Raw genomic sequence first — 15,639 nt, forward strand, 5'->3', positions numbered from 1 at the left:
CAATAAAGTTATTTTCTTGGGTTTAGAATTTTAAAATAGTTTCGACTGTGTTTTCTTCTCCCCACATTACCACTCAGTGTTAGAAACTCAAATTAGGATTTAATTTGGTGGTGGCAGTGCATACAAAAGGTTTAGAACAAATAAAAGGGTCACAAACATATTGTTTCTTTGAGTCCCTGAGAGCTCTAAGTAGGGCTGCCTTTGAACATAGTTTGGAAACTTCAGTGAGTTCAAAATTCAGCAGCCAGATTGGTTTCTGGGGTGTCCGGGAGAGACCACGTTATGCCTGTTTTTAAACAGTTGCACTGGCTGCTGATGTGTTTCAGGGCAATGTACAAAGTGCTGGTTATTACCTGTAAAGCCCTGAATGGCTTACTGTAGATCTGGGTTACCTGAGAGCGCCTTTCTCTACAAGATCCCCACTGCTCATTAAGATCATCGAGAGGGGTCCATCTTCAGGTCCATCTGGTAGCAACCTGGGATCAGGCCTTAACAGTTGGCACCCCTGAGTTGTGGAACGCACTCTCGTGGATATTGGGATTATCTTCCTTGGAGGCCTTCACGAGAAGCTTAAAGACCCATCTTTTTAGCCTGGCTTTTTAATGATACCTAGTTTTAATTTTAATTTGATTTGGTTTAAAGGTTTCTTTATTTTAATCATTTTATTATGTGTTTTTTGTTTTAATGTAAACTGTAACAAACAAACAAATAAATGAACCCACTGAAAGCATTGCCATGCATGGCGTATGCCAGGCCTGCACAACATAAGACCCACAGGGACCTTTTTGCTGGCCCTCACGTAAGACTATTCTGTAGCAACAGCAGGAGCCATGAAGAGCCCTTGGCCTGTCCTGCTGATGAGCAGCAGTGGTTCATTGCCATTGTTTGCTTGAAGCCGGATACTGCCCCCCTGCCCTCCTTGCTGGCCGCACCCCTGGACCAGAGCACACTGATACCACTCTTCTTGCTCCTCGCCTTTCCCTCTGACTCCAACCCTCTGTCCCTTCACTTTCATTAACATTTTAAATAATTAATTTTAATGTAATAATTAATGTGCTGGAAATTGACCCCAGCCCCTGCACATGGTTGGTTCCAACCCATTGGAGCATTTGAGTTGTGCACCGCTGACATATGCCCTTTTGACGAGGAAGTGCATGTGTGAATGTGGAATAGTTAGTGGAAAAGAGCCACTTTTCATAACAAAAGTACAGTCTAGCTAGCGTTGGTGTGCACATTACAGAAATGTGAAAAAATGTAATCAGTTTTCAGTACAGTGCATTAAAACAAGACTTGAGGAGATACTGGTTGCAGTGACCCCTCTCTGCCCCCTGTTCTCCACCCCACAAAAGCCTCATGCACAGCATTCCTCCTGTGCTATATTGCTCCCCCCCCCCGGCTGGAATTAGGAACATCCTTACCTCTCAATGTTGAAGCAGAATAATGAGGCGCTTCACATGAGCAAAGTGAAGCACCCTGAGGTGGTTTGTGCGGAGAGTGGGCTTAGCTCACTCTCCCCGCACACAACCAGGGAGCTGTCCCTGGGCAGCTGGATCGGCCACCCACACAATTACCGGCTCCATCACACAGTGAGGATCGGTAGCGGCCCAGCCCCCGAAGTCCCAGGATGCCCTGCATGAGTGGAGCCTCCTGGTTGGAGATCTCTGGTTGCTGGAGCCTCCCGGTCGGGGGTCTCCTCATGAGTCACCATGGCACGGAGCCTCGCGATCAGAAGAACAGAGTTAGCAGAGTGCTTGCTCTGCTAACCTCATTCAAGGGGAGGGGTATTTTTGAAGAGTTGCTGCTGGGAGCCGAGCGTCTCCTGTTGCAGCACACGACCGCATGGAACCGGGCTGGCCTCCCTTAGCCTGGTTCCATGCAGTTGTGAGAATAGCCAACATGTATTGCATGTCCTCTTATGGAGATCTCTTGTTGGGAGCTTAGGGCCATATCTTGCCCAGTGAAGAATGGCACTGGGCACTTCAGTATTTGTTGTTTTTGTTTTGTGTTAATAATGCTGGTCTGTGGAAAACTGCTAACAGTCTTCTGAAGATGTGTTTGAACTGCTTGTCCAGTACACTCTTTCTGGCAACACTTTGAAAGAACAATAGCGGCTTTTATTAAAATAAGGGAGGAAAATAAAATCCTGAGACAGTGGCTTTTGGATAAGATAATACCCCCCTCTAAAATTATTGGCAGGGAGGCAGACACAAACACATAACAATTTTTTTGTATTTAGGATTGCGTTACTGCCAGTTGTCTCTGGCACCGGTTTTCTTTGGAATAACAAGAGCAAGGAAATGTTCTTGACAGAATGGCAGTGCTCAAGATCACTTTGAAGTCGCAATCTCTGCCTTTCCCTTTCAGATGGAGCAATTCTCATCTTTAGCCTCATTCACACTGTCACTTCCTTAAAAAAAAATTCCTCTTGCATTCTTCTTGGTTATAATACTATAAATTGAGACTCTAACAGAATAAAAGAATTTATCAAAAATGAAAATGATGTTGTGTAAAAGCAGTGTTAGGCAGTTGTAGCAATATGGAAAGTTCATTTAGTACTAATAATGTATCAATGTGCACTTAGGATCAGAGGTAAAAGCCTGATTGCTTCATGATCACATCATAAAGTCCCTGTTCTTTTTATTGGGACATATGAGTACATGGACAGAACTGCACAAACGTGGTGTTCATTAAAGGGGGAAACATTAAAAATCTGGTTCTTCATTTCTGAGAGGAAGAAGTGTATTTTTCAAGATTGGTAGCAGGGTGGTAAAGGTTCCAGGGCATAGACTAAGCTAGGCATATGATACAGTTATTTTGATGAAGCTAAAGAGGTCTGGATCAGGGCAGTGCCCGGATGCGTGACCACCTGGGACTGGGACCCCCATGCAAGCCATTGAGTTCTGCAGTGGAAGAAAAACAAGATACCAATGGAATAAATAAATAAATAATGAGGGGTTGCATTGAAATATACAAAATAGGTGAAGCCTGGACACACCATTTGCTTCTCTGGGAGGAAAATGAAATTTTGGCTGTGGTGTGTGTGTGTGCGCGCATGCATGCATGCATGCATGCACGCACATGCACACATGTGTGATAACTGGAGTAAGCCATACAGCGTGTGTGTGTGTGTGTGTGTGTGTGTGTGTGTAAGAGAGAAAAGATGTAGTTAAGTTGACTACAGCAATATTGTAAGTTTATATGCTGTTCAGTCAAATTGTAAACATATTTATCTGGAAATAAATCCAGCTGATTTCAGTGGAACTTGTTTTCAAATGAGTGTGCTTAGGATGGCAATCTGAATCTTCTAAGCTGCGTTCATTATGCTGCTGAGGCAAATAATTACTATTCAAATCTAATTTATTTTTAAACATTCAAGACTATTTTCAATGAAGACTTTTTTCCTTGTTAGTGTGTTGCTTGAAATCAGCCATAAAGAAAGCCGGGTTTCTCTTTGTAACTGCAAGGTGTTAGTGATAGCAGTTATTTACTTTGAAATTTAATACAGACTGCAAAGCATGATAAAGGTTGCTCTGCCTGGGGAAAGAAGGCAGATTAGCTGGCGTCACTGGACTTCTGTTCAAAAGGCATCTGTGAGAATTGCAGTGTTATCACAGTACTCCTTGATTCAACCTGTCCTTGAAGATGTACAACTCTCTTGCCTCCTACTGTTTTATCTCTGTTTGCAGGTGAATTGCGAGGGGGGACGAAATGCTGATCGCTAGTATCCACTGTGTTTTGCTTGTTTGAGATATCTTGTATGGTAACAATGTTCCGTGTTGTGTATATTTACCTCACTTCTTGCTTTAGCATTTTGGTTGCAATTGGAAGCTGGTGGTTAAGAGTGTGTGTGCTATGCGCTGGACTTCCCTGGTTCAAATCTCAGCTTTATGCAAGCCACCAACAATCTGCTTTAGCTCCCAATTTCTTCTGACACAGGGCTAATGATACACACCTGTCTTTACAGGGTTTTGTATGGATTTCTGAAGTAAAGTATGCACAGGGCTAAAGGATCAAAATAAATACTGGAATTCATTGCCCAAGCTATGTGGCTGGCCACTAGCTTACGTGATTTTCAAAGCATTTTTGGAGGGGTGAATCAGAGCCAAATGGAATCCCCAGCTTCAGTGGAACCAGTTGCTGCCAAGGTGGGACACAATGAGGAAGGGCTATAACCTTGGTTCCCTGCTTGATGGCCCAGAGCAGAGATTCTCAACGTTGGGTCCCCAGATGTTCTTGGACTTCAACTCCCATAATCCCCAGCAACCTTTGGTTTGGGATTATGGGAGTTGAAGTCCAATAACATCTGGGGACCCAGCATTGAGAATCCCTGGCCCAGAGCATTCAGGAATCGCTCAGATTCCATAAGTCTCCATGGGCAGACCATCTCAATAGGTCCCTCATCCCTGTGGAAGGGAACTGCCACTGTGAGTCCAAATCTTACCAGCGCATGATCCATGCATGACAATGGGTTCACCACTAACCTGCCTATCAACGGATTCCCACCAACCCGCGGGAAGAGAGCTGGTCTTGTGGTAGCAAGCATGACTTGTCCCCTTAAGCTAAGCAGGATCCACCCTGATTGCATACGAAAGGGAGACTAGAAGTGTGAGCGCTGTAAGACATTCCCCTTAGGGGATGGAACTACTCTGGGAAGAGCATCTAGGTTCCAAGTTCCCTCCCTGGCATCTCCATGGTAGGGCTGAGATAGACTCCTGCCTGCAACCTTGGAGAAGCCGCTGCCAGTCTGTGTAGGCAATACTGAGCTAGATGGACCAATGGTCTGACTCAGTATATGTCAGCTTCCTATGTTCCTAACCTGCTCTTTAGCAAAGATCAAGTCAAGGGCATGTTCTGCTGTATGAGTTGGGCCAATAACATTTTGGGACAGCCCCACGGTTGCCATGTGGAGGCCATGAAGACACCGAGGATCGCAAGATCATGGTGTGAATGTTGAAATCTCCCAGCACCACCGTGGCAGGCCCCCCCAACACCACATTCGAGACTGTCTTGGCCAGTGCAGCCAGGGAGGCTGCTGGACAATGGAGTAAACAGCAACATTCCTATTCTGTCTCTCTGACCCAATACTAGAAACAACCCCTCAAATCCGGTCACAGAGCGGATTGGTTGCCTGGTAAGAGAGACAGAAGTCCTATGGACCACAGCAACACCCGCTCCCCACCCCACTGATCTGGAACAGTGCTGCACTGAGTAACCCGGGGGGCAAAGCTGGGTGAGACAAGGCCCACCCAAATCATCTGCCCAGGTCTTGGTAATACATGCCAAATCCGCCCCCTCATCCGTAATCAAGTTGTAGATAACCGATGTTTTATTCTGGACTGGTCTTGCGTTCAGCAGGAGCACCACCAGAGAATGTTTGTGGATCCTTTGGAGATTGTATAGTCTTTTCTCTTCTCCCAGTGCACTCTGGCCCAGACCTGTGGGTTTGTGGTCAAATGAATACTGTATATACGGAGAGGATGCTTATTTTTCAGCCCCCTCTCCCCCCCCAGCTCATTGTGACCAGGGTTCAGAATTACCTAGCTGCATCTCTGAGTGCATGTGTACATTCTCTTTCTGTCTCTCAGAATGTCATAGAACATGTTTTCTCTTCTGCAATAAAAGTACAAAAACCTTTTCCTCTGCTGCATCTGGTCAACCTCTCTCTCTCTTTCCCTCTTTCCCTCTTCCAAACCTCCATCCAGAGGTGGTCCTTGGGTGTTTTTTTTAAGCTTGTGGGTAGTGAAAGTAAATCTAGAGGTTGTACCACCTGCCTTGCTGCTCCTGATCCAGCAGTCCTAACTGCCTGCTGTGGTACTCCTCCTATGGAGGAAGGTTATCTACATGAAACCACTGGAAGATTTGGGGCTGGGTGTTATCAGTATGCTGATGACACCCAAATCTACTCCTTTTCATCTGCATTGTCAGGAAATGGCGTTCATTCCCTAAATGCCTGCCTACAGGCAGTAATAGGCTGGATGAGGGATAACAAATTGAAACTGAATCCAAGCAAGACAGAGGTGCTCATTGTAGGGGCTCAGAATTTGAAGGATGTTAGAGCTTCCTGTGCTGGATGGCGTTGCACTCTCCCGGAAGGAGCAGGTGTGCAGCTTGGGAGTACTCCTGGACCCAGGTCTCACCCTGGTATCTCAGGTGGAGGCTATGGCCAGGAGTGATTTCTGTCAGCTTCGGCTGATTCGATGGCTGCATCCATTCTTTGAGGAGGATGACCACAAAACAGTGGTGCATCAGCTGGTAACCTCCAGGCTTGACTATTGCAATGCGCTCTGTGTGGGAATGCCTTTGTATGTAGTTTGGAAACTTCAGTTAGTTCAAAATGTGGCAGCCAGATTGGTCTCTGAGGCAACTTGGAGAGATCATATTATGCCTGTTTTGAAACAGTTACACTGGCTGCCGATATATTTCCGGGCAAAATACAAAGTGCTGGTTATTACCTTTAAAGCCCTGAACTGCTTAGGTCCGAGTTATCTTAGAGAATGCCTTTTTTTGTGTCCCAAGTATATTTGGAAAAGTGAAACCATAAACAGAGGTGTGAATCTAGGTAATTTTGAAGCCTGGACCTAAAGGCCTTTGGAGGCCTCCCTGCTGCAAGTTAAGTATCATTTTTTTAATACGCAGGTTCTTGAGTGCACAAACCACACTACCCTGGACAGACTAAAGATGATTTGGGGGCCCCCAGGGGGTGTGGAGGCCCTGGACTTTGGCCCCAAAGTCCAGGGGTAAGAGCACCTCTGACTATAAATGAAGAATAAGCATTTAAATTAAACTCTCTCTCATTATCACTTGTAACTAATGTTCTTCCTTACATCAGGTACCAAATAATTGAATAAAGTTCAATTATTAATGGAACATGTGTATCTTAGCATCATGCAATACTTGGCCTCTCTTATGGGACTTGTTATACTACATGATTCTTCACAAAACACTAGGCAATTATGCTAGATCAGCAGTTAGTACTGCTGAACAACTGATTAACTCAGATCAAATTACATGGTTCTCACAAGCTGAAAGATGCAGTGAAAGTAGGTAATGTTAAATATTTGCAGTGCATTTTTACACACTTTATGTTTCTGGTTTCCCCCATCTTGCACTATGCTTGGAAACAAGAAATGGCCAGGGTGATCTTGATTTCCTTTGGATTGCAATGTTCTTTTACTAGCCTGGTTCCTTTAACAGCAATCTGTTACACAGAAATTAATCAAGCTGACGCTTTTCTTGGCATGGAGATATGGTGGGAAAAGCTTCATCTGCTTTAGTTCTATATATCAGGCTGATGTTAGGCTGATTCTGATGATCAGGCTTAAGTTCTGTATAGCAGGCTGATCAAGAACAGGGCCAGAAGAAAGTTGGCATCCCTGATTTCCAGAGTCTCACATTTTGTTTAGGCAAAGTAATTTCCAGTGTTTGAGGAGTCAGCCTAAAAGCTAAATAAATGTTGATATTTCCATGCTGGTTCTTGCATTATGTAGTTTTTACATTACATTGGAGGCAGAACAACACATGGATGTAGCTCAGTGGTAGAGCACATGCTTTGCATGTATGAGGCCCCGGGTTCAATCCCCGGCATCTCCACTTTGGAGCCAGCATGGTGTAGTGGTTAGAGTGCTGGACTAGGACCGGGGAGACCCGAGTTCAAATCCCCATTCAGCCATGAAACTAGCTGGGTGACTCTGGGCCAGTCACTTCTCTCTCAGCCTAACCTACTTCACAGGGTTATTGTGAAAGAGAAACTCAAGTATGTAGTACACCGCACTGGGCTCCTTTGAGGAAGAGCAGGATATAAATGTTACAGTAATAATAATAATAGTAATAATGATGATGATGATGTTCTAGTTTCTTCATATATGGAAGTAAAGTAACAAACGAGGTAGTGCCACAGATGCCATCTGCAGATGTTTATGTGATTTGCAATGTGTGTCCGAGTGTGTGCACACACACACTGCTCTCATCAGATGTTACAAACAGTGCTTTAGTCAAGGCCTGTGAGTTACTGGCCTTGTAACTGTGAATGCAAGACACATCCATGTGCAAAATCTTTACCAATATAATGCGAGTATTGGTCCTTGGAGAACAATAATTCAGAAGTGAGAGATACTGTTTGGTTCAGTGAAGTGGTATTTTAGATGCGCAGTGGTAATGTGCTCTTCATCTCTAATTCCCCATTTCAAAAAGACCGTGAGGATTGTTAGTCTGTACAACCCAAGTATGAATGTCCCCAACTTTTTTCCATGTTTGGGTAGTTTTTGGGAAGTCTTAATTTTCTGTTGGTGCATGATATTAGGTACAATCACCGTTTTAAAAGAGAGGGGGGGAAATTGGTGGATGGTGTGACAATTGTTGAGTTTGGTAGTTGAATCTGGAACTCTGACTGTGTAGTTGTGTTAGCTCTCTTAATAAAGTTACTTTGATGCATTAACCGCACAGTTGTCACCTTAATATTGAGATAAAACATAACAGTACATGCAGGAGCCTTTAGATATATTTGAGTTGCATAACTAAGTCCAGTAGAATGAAAGGCTGCTCTTGGTTAATGCCTGTATCCTTAAAAGGTCTGAAGCAGAGATTGAAAGAGAATGTGATTGCTCCATCTCTCTTTTTGATGTTCTAGGCCCTTCATCCAATCTTCTCCTTGCTTGGGGTGTTTGTGTGATCTCTCTCTCTCTCTCTCTCTCTCTCTCTCTCTCTCTCTCTCTCAAGGTGGGGCAAGAAAATGGGTGAAAGGACCAGTGGAACAGCCCGAGTTCTGTTTCGTAGAGGGCTCCAAGTTTCTCTAGGTCTTGCTGAAATAATATCTGTGCATCCTACCAGCAATTGCTCAGGATCATTTTCATCATGCTGAAAAGTAGTTTTCCATGGGTTTCCACCATGGGACAATTCATATTGATTAGAGGGGACAACTTATCTGTCCAGTAATACATCTGTCTATCTCTGAGGAAGGAATAGAGTTTAAAATAAAGGTTTGTTTTCCTTGCTTGATAAATACAAAGGCACCATTGGATTTTGCTGCGCTGTTGTGAAAAAAATTCAGCTGCATTAGTTTTTTTTAATGTGTATTTTAAAGAAATATGTTCTCACCTTACTATATCCATCCAAAGCTTGTAGTCTTTAGGGTAATGTTACAGCTAATGTATAGGATTCACTCCAGAGCTTCTTAATTTCATATCTGACAAGGAGATTCAAAATATTTAAATAATAAAGCAGCTAACACTACTGATGAAGGATAATAGAGATTTTTTATTTGATTGTGGTCCCTGGCTGTGCATTTGCTATATAATGTGTTTCTTGGAACATTATATTGAGTGTTTTGCTGGGGTAGGAAAGTCAATTTCTGTCTGTCAGAAATATGTTTATAGCATCTGTTTTACTCTGAGGTTTGATTCTCCATAAAAAATTATTTCAGTGTAACTTTTACAAGTTACTCTTAAAGTGTAACAATAACTTGCATTTAGGTGATTTAATGACACAATGCCTGTCATGTGGAAAGTGTGTAAGAGAAGCACTACAGCATTAGAGAAGGTGGCCTTGGACCTTCTGTGAGCTGGATCTACATCTTTGCCCATCCAAGAAACTAGTGAAGTATGCTAGAAATAATTTGCAATCCTTGCTTATGTAGTTAAAAACAGACAAGAAAACCCCAATGTAAATGGGTAGCCTTGAGCATATGGTGACCAGTTATTCAGAGTTCTGGTGAGGAGATAGGAAAAGCAAGGCACTTTCATCTCTAAAAGTTGTACAGCAATTATATCAGAGCAGTGGCATAGTGAGGGGAGAATGGCCCATGCCCATGTAGTGAACATGCCCTTTAGTGTGCTGCTGGGAAAAAACCAGGAAGCACCCAACCAGAAAAGCGAAAAAGGAGACAAAGTCTCATGGTGCTGTGAAGCATTTATTGAAGTCCAACATGTTCCAGCTTTCTTCAGGGGCAATCATCTGTAATATTTCAAAGAGACCTTGAACAAGTAGACCTTTGCCTTCTTACAAGCTTACCTTTTGGTGTGCTGGGCAGCAAGCGCCCCCACCATCAGTGGCCCCACTGCTGCTGGCCACCCATCGCGCCGTTGCCTCCTGCCTCTGTTTGCCTGCCTCTCATGCCCATCCTCCTTCCTTCCAAAGGCTCCCGGGCCCAAAGGAAGGAGGCTGGGTCTGGGAGCCAGGTGAGTAGAGGCAGGAGGCAGTGGTGGTGGTGGGCAGCTGGGATCTACCCTGCTCGCTTTCTCCCTTGGGCTGGCTGGCTGATGCTCCTCTCACAGCCACTGCCAGCATGCTCCTATCAGCACCGTGGTGGGCTGCAGGAATGCAGAAGCCCTCCAGGACTGGCTGGCCAGCAGGAGAAGGGAGGAGAGCGAGGTGGCCCTGGAGGTAGGAAGGTGCAAGTTCTTGGGACCTGTGCAATGTATTATAGCTCCGCCCTTGTGTCGGAACATTTTGATTCTGGAAAGCCTTGATGTCTGAGCCAGGCCTATTTGCCAGCTAATAATTATAGATCCTGACTAAAAGGTTCATGCACTATGGGTGGCTTCTATGAACATCCAGGGGCTTCAGCAGCCTCCCCTCAGAGAAGTCTCTTGTGCTACACAGGAAGCCAGTGGTGAGTCAGTCGTAAATCACTGTCACCTCCTGAGAATGCTAAATGAGAAGGGCAAAGGGGTAATGTGGCAGCATTGGAGGCAGGTGGTGGTGATCACCTCCTTCAAACACCACTCTATAACTCTCATGGGTAAGAGCACGATAGTCACCGTTGGCTACCATCACAACACCTCACTCCCCAAAAGCTAGTCCTGAGAATTCCCTGACTTTGGGAACTAGAATGGCTTCTGACAATGCAGCATGCTGCATTTCCAAAGAATGGGAAGTCACAGTTAGCAGGCATGTACAGAAAGGCTTGTATGAGCCCAAAACATGTCTTAAATCCTGGCCATAGTTGTCTGTCGCTTCCTTTTTAAAAAGAGCTTCAAATTAGTCCTGGTAGTGCTCAGCTTGAGGATGTGCCGTAGCAACATCCATTTTTCTTTGAATTCTTTGCACTCATTATCTGTGCCTGAAGAAGACTGTGTACAGTAGTTTGAAATCTTGCTCTCAGTGTTTTGTTATGAGAAAAATCAGGATATAAAGCTTAAATAAGTAATTGTTAGCTGCCCAGAGATGTACGTTTGGGGAGGGTATAAATTTAATAAATAAATAAAGCAAGCAAGCAAGCAAGCAAGCAAGCAAGCTGCATGGACCTATGAAAGAAAGGTTGTGTTTGCTCTCTTTTTCACCCAGAATAGTAATTTACTTGCCCAGGAAGGTTGAAGATGTCCATATTTCAGCCCTAAACAGTTTGTGTATTGAAATGAACACCACTCACTGTCAGTTCCTAAGACTGTTCTTTAGAAATTTTAAGATGCTAGGTGCTTTGCGGGCTTGAATGTTGGCTTGCCTATATGCATAAATGCATATTTAGAAGCTGTAAAGTCAAGTTTTCTGGAAACCGAGCCTTATTCTAGGTATGTTCCTTAGCTCTTGTGATGACATGTAATTCTGTGCACTCCATTGAAAACTTTTAAAACCAAATGTCAAAAGCCTCTTTGTGTTCCGTAAGAAGAACCAATTTGAAGAGGCAGTAGTATGATGTGGATTTTGAATAATTTAAACTTCTGCAAGTCACAGTTCTTCTAATCCTCCTCCTTCCCAAATGGCATTTGTTGTTCCTTTTCTAAATGTTTTTGCATCTCAGTATGTAGATCATGAGGAAGTGAAGTAAGCAAAGAGCAATTGCCGATGCCAGATTCCTCACAGACTCGTATCTTATTTGAAGGGTCCTTCAGCTGTATGTTGGTCCCTTTTGTGTATGCAGTGTGCTTGCATGCTAACTATTTGTATGCTAGCGCAGCTTTGCTTAGGGTCATAGATCACAGTGGCATGTAAATATTGTGCTCAAAGGGGCCATTAGATGAGGTAAGGAACTTTCAAATGAGATGCCAGGCTTTGTGGAACTTCGCACAGGTAAGCGCTTATTGCATGCCCTTGTCATCATGTATGTCTTCTCTCATAACATAATAAGCAAATTATGAATACAGATATTGTCTATATCAAGCTAGGCCTTTTGTCATCATTGCTGTTCAAACCAGACATTATGGATGCACATGTGCAAAATATAATGCCACCCAGAAATAACTGTGGTGAGCACTGTGAAAACAGTATTTCCTAGCCTCTATGTATAATGAAAACAGAAAAAAGGCCATCATGCTTCACCTCTTTGAGTGTGGCTAATGTAAAATGCCACTTCAAAGTCTGTTATCCACTTACTGCTGTACCTCTCGCTTGTAGAATTCTTTCTCTCGCTCTCTCTACTTACCTTTTTTGTGAACCTTCGGATTGAAAACAGAGTAACCCAGGAGTCAGTACACTAATCCTATTCCACTTTTACTTAGCTATAACAGTTTGTCTTTCATTTCATTTCTATTTTGTTTTGTTTTTTTAAAACATCCCTGTTGCCCAGGGTTATGCAACTGAGCTTGGCTGAAGAATTACATGATGGTGAAGAGGAAAAACAGGAGCCTGCCATACACATTAAATTGTAAGTACTTGGAATGGATTTATTTCTCCCACTTTCCTCATCTTTGTCCTTTCCTTCCATTGCGGCAGCTGAACTAAAGGGGCTTGAGTTAAAGGAATTCTGACAGAAATCTGGTGTGTCTTCTCCACAGACAGTATTTGTCTGGGACTGACCCAGTTGGCAATGGAACTAGATTGATGCCATGTGCAGTTTGAATAATTTCGCCAGAGCTGGGCTGAAACAAGTTTCCATTTTGCTGTTGCTGAAAGACCTCTCCATTTTAGACTGCTGCAATGTTCTCCACTTGAGGCTGTCTTTGAAAAGTGTCTGCAAACTACAAGTGGTTCCGAATGTTTCTACTAGGTGTTGACTAGGGCAGGCTACCTGAAGCATAAAACTCCAGTCATACCAGTTTATTGCATTCATGCTGGTTTCAAAGCCCAGTTTAAAGAGTGGTGGTTTTGACTGTTAAAGCCCTAAATGATCTGGGCTTAGGATGGTCTGAAATATGGCAGATGGCCATGCAGGACAAGGCCTGCTCCACAGTGGCACCAAGATTGTGGAACTTGCTTCCTAGAGAAGTCCACTTGCTCCTTCCTTGCTGGTTATGGCCTCTATCTATCTATCTATCTATCTATCTATCTATCTATCTATCTATTACCTATATTTATTATTAAAAATATTTATATCCCACCCCTCCAGTACAATGGCTTGCAACAGTAAAAGTAATATGAAGTTTAAAACAAAACAAAACACAGCATACAATAAAATCAATTAAAACAAATCAATTAAAAACAAATGAATACAAAAATAAAAAGTCCATCAATTTATTATTAAAAGATGTTAAAAGCCTCTCTAAGCAGATGGGTTTTGAGATCTCTTTTTAAAACCCCGAGGGAGGGAGCATAGTGAAGTTCTTCTGGGAGGACATTCCATAGCTGAGGGGCCACAACCAAGAAAACACTGTCTCTCGTCCCTGCCAACCGAATCTTAGTCAATGGCGGGGCCACAAGCAGGGCTCAAGATGATGAGCGATTTGTGTGGGCAGATTCATATGGGTGAATGCTATCCGACAGACACCCCAGCCCCAAGCCACGTAGGGCTTTAAAGGTCAAGACTAGCACTTTGAATCAGGCCCAGAAGCAAACTGGCAACCAGTGGAGCTGCCGCAGGATAGGTGTGATCCTTGAGGAACGAGTAGCACACATGAGAATCCTTGTAGCAGCATTCTGGACCAGCTGAAGCTTTCAAACCATTTTCAAGGGCAGCCCCATGTAGAGTGCATTGTAGTAATCCAATCTGGATGTCACTGTTGTATGGGTCACTAAGGTCGGGTCTGGCTTCTCCAAGTAGGGTTGCAGTTGATGTACCAGTTGTAGCTGGTAGAAGGCACTGCTGCCACTGGTGCCTCCAAGGACAGCATCGGGTCCAGAAGCACCCCCAAGGTGTGAACCGGGTCTCTCAGGGGGAGTATGACCCCATCTAGGACCAGATCTACCTCACCACTTGGATAATCAGTTTTACCAACCCAGAGCACTTCCATCATATCTGGATTAAGTTTATTTGCCCATATCCAATCCAGAACGGCCTGCAGACACCGGTTTAGAACATTCACTGCCTCCTTGGTGTTAGCTGACTTAAATGATAGGTAGAGCTGGGAACTGCTCCAGGGTGTTTAACAAACACCCCTAAAGGCATTCAGGCTTGTGTGAAGGAATTAGTGAGCTAAAGTGGAGTGGTCCCACATCAGAATAAATCTGTGCAAAGTTCTGGTCCCAGGGAAATGAACTGACAGAGAGTAGTTAAGATTCAAATAAAATAAGTTTTTATTTGAGGATTTAGGGTTACAACAGAGAAGAGAGTTGATTAAGGCATTATTGTTACTAAAATACGTTATGAAGATCAATCAGATATTTGCAAAGAGACCATTTAGCTTGGTGACCAAATTAAATGAACTCCAGGCTGGCTAAAGAAAGAAGGTTCAGAGAAACAGAGTTTTGGATTTAAGAAAGAGCAGAGATAGGAAGAGCCCAGAGGGGCGCAGTGGTTATCATACAAGCTTTTCCTTCCGTTTAGTGGCAGTTGGACCCTCGTGGCTCAGGTGCAACTGAAGGACCTCTTTCCTCAGGAAAGGAGCCGGGTAGCAGTGGGGAATCGAATGCAGTTCGGGTAGGGTTTAGGCAGCAGGGATAAATCCAAACGATGTCTGTTCTCGTGTAGCCAGCTTCTCGTAGCAGCGAGGTGTGCTGGGTAGATCGGGCCAGTGAGGAAGGCTGATCTGGAGGCTGAGATCAGGAATGGCATGAAGTGCAAGGCATGGCCTGGTGTTATGGCTGGTGTCAGGTCAATTGCCAAACAGTGGTGACTCCAAGTTATAGAGACCAAATGAAGCATGCTGGTTCATGAAACGAGGCCAGTTATAGCCCAAAATGTGCCCTGAGGCAAAATACCGGCTGCTTCTTTTTCATGAGGAGAGAAATTCTGGTGGATCTCAAAAGGATCCATTGTCTTTGTTTGCTGTGCTTGAGTATAACACTATGGCAAGAATGGTTAAGAACAACCGGTATGTAAATGGACGGAATGGACTTGTAAGGACGGTATCTGTCAGGTCGGAAGGACCCAGTAAACCTATCAGTAATTTTAATGACCACATCTCCTGAGTTCCTATTGCCCACTTAGCTCATTTGTGAAGAGGAAGGGATAGGAAGAGCCTTATCTTCCTATCTTTGTTTACAGTGCCTTATCTGCTTTCCTGCTGAGGTGATTAGTGTTAGCTTGTTTGAGGCAACCGCAGAGGATGGGAAAGTAAAAGGGTCAATCTGTGGACAGAGAGGACTTGAAGTGGAGTTAATTCAAGAGCTAACTCAGTGTCTGCTTAGACATTCCCAACACAGGGAAAGGCGCAAGGCTAATTCCCTTTCAATTTGCTTAGTAGCTGTTAAGCCTGGGGCTGATCGTCTTTCTGCCTGCCAAGTGACCTGTCTCCATATGCCAACAAATGGGGAGCCCATGATCCTGTGAGGCTCCCGCGTATGTTAAGAGTGGGGGCTACAAGCCTGTAGTCCCAGACACAAGCAGAGAGG

At 44.0% G+C, this 15,639-nt stretch overlaps 1 protein-coding gene and 1 non-coding gene across 4 annotated transcripts in view; both read left to right on the forward strand.

Moving 5' to 3' along the window:
* The window catches only part of PLCL1 (phospholipase C like 1 (inactive)), a 339,121-nt gene that overhangs the window by 69,208 nt on the left and 254,274 nt on the right, over positions 1-15,639 (forward strand). The window lies entirely within an intron of this gene.
* Positions 7,521-7,590, forward strand: TRNAA-UGC (transfer RNA alanine (anticodon UGC)). The gene has a single exon. It is a non-coding gene; the product is annotated as a tRNA-Ala (tRNA).

Source organism: Hemicordylus capensis, chromosome 1, assembly GCF_027244095.1.
Source record: "Hemicordylus capensis ecotype Gifberg chromosome 1, rHemCap1.1.pri, whole genome shotgun sequence".
NCBI classification, from domain to species: domain Eukaryota; kingdom Metazoa; phylum Chordata; class Lepidosauria; order Squamata; family Cordylidae; genus Hemicordylus; species Hemicordylus capensis.